Source organism: Scylla paramamosain, chromosome 20 (assembly GCF_035594125.1).
Source record: "Scylla paramamosain isolate STU-SP2022 chromosome 20, ASM3559412v1, whole genome shotgun sequence".
Classification (NCBI taxonomy): Eukaryota; Metazoa; Arthropoda; class Malacostraca; order Decapoda; family Portunidae; genus Scylla; species Scylla paramamosain.
In genome coordinates this window covers 12,131,495-12,138,994 of record NC_087170.1, presented here as the reverse complement: position 1 = coordinate 12,138,994, position 7,500 = coordinate 12,131,495, and the positions used below count along the sequence as shown (strand labels likewise).

Here is a 7,500-nt window from a genome sequence, read left to right as displayed (position 1 = left end):
GAGAGAGAGAGAGGTAGAGAGAGAGAGAGAGAGAGAGAGAGAGAGAGAGAGGAATCATAAACGAGGAGTGTGAGGGGAGAGGGACAGCGGTGAGGGGAGGAAGAGAGGAGCGGGATGGGGTGAGGGGAAGAGGAATGGGGGAAATGGCACAAGGGATAACAAAGGAGGAAAAAGAGAGAGAGGATATGGTGAGGAAAAAAACAAAACAAAGAGAAGAGATGAAGGGAAGAGAGAGAAAAAAGGAGAAATGTAGAAAAAAAATAAGATAAATATAAAAAAAAAATGGAGGGGAAGAGAGGAAGAGGAGAAAAAAAAAAAGGAAAATTGTGAGAGGTGAAAATTGAAGGAAGAGGGTAAGGGGAATAAGAGAGGGATAGGTGAGGGGAAGGGATAAAAATACAGCTTGATTGGAAAACCGAGAAGAGAGGGGAAGAAGAGGGGAAGAGGACGAGAAGGAAAGTGATGGAGAAGAAGAGGGGAAGAAGATGTGAGGGGAAGTGATGAAAACGTGAGAAACTAAGTGAGAAGAGAGGCGAAAGAGAGGGAAAATGATGAGAGTGAGAGTGCAAGAAAAAAAAAAATGGAGAAAAGAGGATATAGAAGAGATAAAAAAAAGAGTAGAGGAAACAAGGAAATAATAATACGTGGGAAAGGAAACGGGGAAGATAAAAAAAGAATAAAAAGGAAAGATGGAAGACGCAATGAGAATAAGAGAAGAATAAAAGGAGGCGTAGAGAGAGAAAAAAATATATAAGCTGACAAAACATTGTATAAAATAAAGTAATAAGATGAAGAAGAGAAAACATCTAAAGGAGAGAGGAACAGAACAAAGGAGAGGGAGAAAGACACAAAGGATTAACACCATAAACAGAACGAGGGAAGAGAAACATATATATAAGAATCAAAGCGAGTAATAAGGTGAGGAAGAGAGAGAATACCTGAAGGAGAGGAGCAGAGCAAGAGAGAGGGAGGAAACGAGACGAGGAAGATATGGGGAGAGGAGCAAGACGAGAAAAAAAAAAAAAAAAACAGTGACCAACAGTTGATGAGATGTTTTTATGGATAGGGATCTGAGACTGAAGAAGGGGGGAGACTGGTACTGGTGACATAAATACACAAGATATGATACGTAACAGCAATAAGAGTAACAGTAACAACAATACACTTACCTAGGTTTGGTGTTAGTACTTAGGTGCCCGTCCTGTGTTGATGCCTGGCGCGTTTGTGTGTGCCCGACCGCGATACACTCATCTGAAACACACAGGCAACGGGTGAGTGAGTTAACCGTACGTACACACATACACTGGTTTTATTAGGTGTGCTGGTACCGATGACAGAAATAAGGATAATGATAACAAAACTATAGAGGATTGGGTAACAGATATACAAATGATATAAATGACAGAAGTAAGAGTAAAGGTAGCAGAATTTCAGATGGTATGGTAAAGGAAATACAGATGATGAGTAGTAACAAAATAAATAAATCACAGAAAAAGAATGATAAATCGACAAACAACACCAATATTAATAATAATGAGATAGAATTATTATTATTATCATTATTATTATTATTATTATTATAGTAGTACTTGTAATGGTAGTAGTAGTAGTAGTAGTAGTAGTAGTAGTAGTAGTAGTAGTAGTAGTAGTAGCAGCAAAACAGTAATGGCAAACGTTACATAAACACAGTAAATAAATAAAATAAATCATAGCAGCGCGCACACACACACACACACACACACACACACACACACACACACACACACACACACAGCACACCATACAAACACAACACCGGACGCGTTATCGGAAAATGAGAGAGAGAGAGAGAGAAGGAGAGAGAGAGAGAGAGAGAGAGAGAGAGAGAGAGAGAGAGAGAGAGAGAGAGAGAGAGAGAGAGAGAGAGAATAGGTTGAAAAGTATACATACATACATACACTCACATATACATACATACATACAGACAGACAGACACACAGATCGATGGGGGGGGAGGTGAGGGGGTGGAGGGAGGAAACATGGCGGGTGTTTTAAAGTAAGGTAAACACACACGGTATTGTGATGAGGCCTCGGGCGACACACACACACACACACACACACACACACACACACACACACACAGCTTGGTCGTGGTGGTGGTTGGTGGTGGTGGTGGTGCCGGTGATTGTCGTGGTGATGGTGGTGGCAGTATGAGAAAGAGAGAAGTGAAAGGAAAGGCAGGAGAGAAAGAGAGAAACAAAAGATAATGGGCAAGAAAAAGGAAGGGATACAGGGAAGGGAATAAAAAAATAGAGGAAGGGAATAGAAAATAAATAAAAGTATAAAATAAAAGGAGAGAAGAAGGGAAGAGGAGGAGGGGGAAGAGGAGGAGGAGGGAGGGGGAATGGAAAGGATGGATGTGTGGTTGTGGAGGGGATGAAGGGAGGCAAGGAGGGAAAGGATGGGAGGATAAGAGAGGGATGAAGGGAAGGAAGGGAGGATGTATGGGCGGTTAGCGAAAGGAGGGAGGGAAGGAAGGAAGGAAGGAGAGAAGGGAAGGGAGGGAAAGGAGAGATAAAGAGGTGACGGGTGATGAGAGAGAGAGAGAGAGAGAGAGAGAGGAGAGAGAGGAATGAAATAGTATCGGCCACTGTTCTCTCTCTCTCTCTCTCTCTCTCTCTCTCTCTCTCTCTCTCTCTCTCTCTCTCTCAAGTTGGTGGAGCGGGCAGAGTGTTTTCCTCAAGTTGGCTGCCTTAAGTTTCCGCTCGAGTGGTTAAGAGTGACCCGCCCCCCTCCCCCCACCACACCCCCTCTCCTCTTCCTCCTCCTCCTCCTACTTCTAAGACTCCTATACCGCTTTGTCTTCTTCCTCTTCCTCCTACTCTTTTGTTTTCCTCCTTTCTTCTGTTCCTTTGACCCTTTTTGTATTTCCCCTTCCTTCTTTTCTTTTGTTTTTCTCTTCTTTCTTCTGTTCCTTTGATTTGTTTCTCTTCTTATTCCTCTTCTTCCTACTCTTTTGTTTTCTTCTCTTTCTTCTCTTCCTTTAACCCCTTTCTCTTCTTCCTCTTCTTCCTATTATTTAGTTTTCCTCCTCTTTCTTCGTATTTTTCCTATTTTTTGTCCTTTCTCTTGCTTTTATTCTTTCGCCAACTCCTTTTTTCTATATTTTTTTCCCTCCTTCTCTTCCTCTAACTTTGGGAACTCTTCTTCTTCCTCTTCCTCCTCCTCTTCCTCTTCCTGTTTTTGGCTTCTCGTTCTTCTCATCTACTTCCTCCTAGTCTTTTTTGTTTTGTTTTTTCTTCCTCCTCCTCTTCCATCTTCTCCCAGGCTTCTCTTCCTCCTACTGCCTTTATTGTTCCTCTTCTCTTCCTTCTCATTCAATGCCTCTTCCTCTTCCTCCTACTCTTCCTCCTCATCTTCATCAAAAGCATATTACCTCTACTAATTCTTTTCCTCCTCCTCCTCCTCTTCCTTTCATCTCTACATAACTTCCATCTCCTCCGTCTGAGAGAGAGAGAGAGAGAGAGAGAGAGAGAGAGAGAGAGAGAGAGAGAGAGAGAGAGAGAGAGAGAGAGAGAGAGAGAGAGAGAGAGAGAGAGAGAGAGAGAGAGAGAGAGATGCGGTACTTGGAATATGACAGAAAAGTAAATGGCAGATTATAGAACTGAGGGAAAAAAATGATAAAGAGGGCGAGGAAGAAAGGAAAGAGGAGAGGAACAGCAATGGACAAAGGGAAGAAGTGAGGGGAGGAGAAAGAGAGGGGGATCGAAGGAGCAAGGAAGGGATAGAGAGGGAAAGGGGAGTAGGGGGAGAAGGACAGGGGGAAAGGGATGAGAAATGAGGGAATGAGAGAGGGAATAGAAGGAAGGAGAGGAATGAAAAGGGAGAGAGGTAGGGAAAGGAAGTGAGGGGAAGAATGGAGGTGAAGGAAGGAGAGGAGGAATGAAGGGCAGTAGGGAGGGAAGGTGAGGGAAAGGAATGGAAGAACTGAAGGATTGAGAGAAAAAAGGGATTGAGGAGAAGATTGAAAAAGAGAGGTGAGGGGAGGGAAAGGAGGTAAGGGGAAGGGAGAGGAACGGGAGATGAGGGGAGGGAGACAAAACACACACACAAACACCCTCCCCCCTTTATATTTTTTTGCACACAGAGAGAACAAGGCAAAACAAACAGAGGTGCGCCAAATAACACAAAAGAACAAACTAAACAATAGAAACACAGGATATACATTCACTAAAATACGCCATGAAATAATTACAAATCACTTATAATTATATTGTGTATCATCATCATCATCATTATTATTATTATTACTGACAAAACCAATGATATCTATATTCAGTGTTGGAAGATGAGGAGAGAGGGAGAGGGAGAGAGACAAAAGTGGAGGGGAAGAGAATAAGAAGGGGAGAGAACAAATAAAGAGGGGAACAGGGAATGGGGGAGGAAGAAGGATAAGGGTGGAAGAAAAATCAGAAGTAGGGAAGAGGAAAAACAGAAGGGGAAGGGAGAGGAAAAAATATGAGGAAAACGGAGGGAAAATGGAAGAGGATGTAGAAGAAAGGAAGAGAGGGGAAAGGAAAAGAGGGGAATATAAAAATAGGGGAGAAGCAGAGACAGAATCGGAAGGAGTGAAGGAGAAAGGGAAAAAGAGAAATGGAAAAAGGAAAGAGAAGAGGAAAGGAGGAGAGACGAGGGTAGAAGAGAGGAGAAAAGACGAAGAGAAGGAAGGAAAGGAAAGAGGAGGGGAAGACGAGAAAAGGAGGAAAAATAAGAGGGAAGGACGACATAAGTAGGGGAAGAGAGGAGAAAAGAGAAGAGGAAAAAAACGAAGACAAAGGAAGGGAAAAAGAGAGGAGAATGATTTTTGATTGGAGAAAGTTAGGTTAGGTTAGGCAGCAAAGAAGTTCCTGTAACGTTTATTGGGGTATTCTTAGAACACACACACACACACACACACACACACACACACACACACACACACACACACACACACACACACACACACACACCTGCCGTTTTTTCCTCCTCAGCCAACGCCATTTATATATAATTAAATAAAAATTGATGCCCTTCTTTCCTTCCCTTCCTTCTTTTACCTGTGTGTGTGTGTGTGTGTGTGTGTGTGTGTGTGTGTGTGTGTGTGTGTGTGTGTGTGTGTGTGTGTTGTGTTTCGTTTACCATTTGTATCTTTCATTTCTGATTGCCTCCTCTTCTTTCTTCACTCTTACTCCCTTCCCTCTTTCCTTTCTTTCTCTCCATTATATCTACCCATCCCCTCTCTTCTTTCCTGTCTGTTTTCTGTATTTTCCTTTCATCCTTCCCCTTCTCCTTATCTTCATTAACTATTTCAATTATCTGCCGTTCTTCCTTTCCTCTTTCTGTCTCATATCAATTATTTCCACTTTCACCCTTCCTTCCCTTCTTCCCTCTCTCTCTTACCAATCATCTCGACTGTCTTTCTCCCTCCCTTCCTCCTTTCCTTCCCTCCATCTTTTCTCAATGCATGCTCGTCATCAAAACACTACTACTTCCTCCTCCTCTATATATATTTCCCTCCCTTTCCTTACATTAACAACAACAGCTAACTCAATAAATAACACTTCTAAGGGTTAAAAGATCTGCTGCTGTTGGAATCTCCTTGTAACGCCTTGTAATCCCATGTACCCTAACCCCGCAGGATACAGGAGACTGCGAGGCATACAAGGATTAGGACAAGGAGAGTAAACTAACTAGGTAAAGCACTGAATTGGGCAAAGGGGGTTTGGGAATGGCTGGGGCGGGGCAGGGCAGGGCGGGGCAGGGCGGGGCGGGATGAAGGGGGGAGGGGGCAAGGTAAGGTGAGGTATGACAATGGTTCAACTTGGGGGAAGGATTTGGGGTGTGGGGGAGAGGGATGGGAGAGTGGGAGAGGGGCGGGGCATGGACTAGCGCCAGCCACACCGCCACACAGCCAGCCAGCGCCGCCACTCTCAGCCGCGGGGCACGAACGAGGGACGGGTTAGCGGTGGACACGTGGGCCACACTCTGCTACTCTCTGTCTGTCTGTCTGTCTGTCCGTCCGTCTGTCTGCCCGTGTTTGTCTTGGTTCGGGTGCGTTGGGTTAGGGGTGAGGTTAGTGTGTGTGTGTGTGTGTGTGTGTGTTGGGTAAGAGTCATGAGAGCGTTAATATGTCTTTTTTTCTTCTTCTTCTTTTTTGGTAAGGGTACGTCAAGTGAAATTTGGTGTTAGTACAAGTTACTTTTTTCTTTCTTAAGTGCGTTGCGTGAGAGCCAAAGAGTGATGGTGTTAGATTTTTCCTTGGTTACGGTGTGTGTGTGTGTGTGTGTGTGTGTGTGTGTGTGTGTGTGAATTTAGCTTACCTAAGTTTATTAAATTTACTTAGAAATAGAGTCCCGTTAATTTGTCTCTTGTCTTAGTCTAGGGTGCGTTAATAGGTGTATGTGTGTGTGTGTGTGTGTGTGTGTGTGTGTGTGTGTGTGTGTGTGTGTGTGTGTGTGTGTGTGTGTGTGTGTGTGTGTGTGTGTGTGTGTGTGTGTCAGCAAAATGGAGGAAGGTGGTTAACTCTCTCTCTCTCTCTCTCTCTCTCTCTCTCTCTCTCTCTCTCTCTCTCTCTCTCTCTCTCTCTCTCTAGGAACACGCCGTGCGTTGCGTGGTCAAAATTTTCGTGTGTACGCAACTACAAACACGTAATAATCCCCCCCCTCTCTCTCTCTCTCTCTCTCTCTCTCTCTCTCTCGCTCCCTGTGACGCATAAAGCAGCCTTCCCAGGGCGGCCGGCGGAGGGTTTCCAAGGGGCGCGTTACGTAAGGCGGCGAGGAGCAGGGAGGGTGAGCGCAAGATGGTGGCCGCGGCGGTGGTGGTGATGGAGGTAGTGGTGGTGGTGGTGGTGGCGGCGCCCTCTCGTCTGCCCCGCGCCCAGTTTTGTTACATCGGCGGGCGAGGATGATGCGGTGCTCACTGTGTATTGAGGCTGGTTGCGTTTTCTTTTCTCTTTTCTCTCCGTTTTCTTTTGGTCAGTGTGTATTAGGATTGATTGATTCTTTTTCCTCTCCCTTCTGTCTTCTCTTCCTCTCTCCTTCGCTTTCTCATGCGGTGCTTACGGTTTATTAGGGCTGGTTGCGTTTTCTTCTCTTTTTGTGTCTTTTTCGTGGTTTTTCTTCTCCTTCGTGTTCGTATTACGTTTTTTCTCTCATGTGATCATTGTAAAAGTCTTCTGCATTCGTTTTTTTTATACTTCTTTTCTTTTTAGGCAGAAACTTGGAATAAAAAATAGGTAATTATTCTTTTTTCGTGTAGCCAAAGTAGAATTCTCTTAAATTCGGATTTCATTTATTTATCTATTTTTTTATTTGTTTTTATTATTCATAAAAGTCTCGTTCTGTTCAGTTTTGTTTCACATGCTTTGTTTTGTTTCGGCAGCGTGCTTCTGCATATGAACATTTCTCATTTTCTTTCATTAAGACTCGTTCTGTGTTACTGTTTATACGTTCACCAATAATATTTGAACACGGTAAGACGTGG

At 43.9% G+C, this 7,500-nt stretch overlaps 1 protein-coding gene across 8 annotated transcripts in view; it reads right to left on the bottom strand.

Annotated features, from left to right (window-relative positions):
• Window positions 1-7,500, bottom strand: part of LOC135110326 (collagen alpha-1(III) chain-like) — a 99,738-nt gene that overhangs the window by 24,185 nt on the left and 68,053 nt on the right. For all 8 annotated transcript variants that reach the window (XM_064022552.1, XM_064022551.1, XM_064022554.1 and 5 more), the window contains one exon: window positions 1,170-1,251. The gene's annotated coding sequence lies outside the window, so the exon portion shown is untranslated. The remainder of the gene's footprint in view (window positions 1-1,169; window positions 1,252-7,500) is intronic.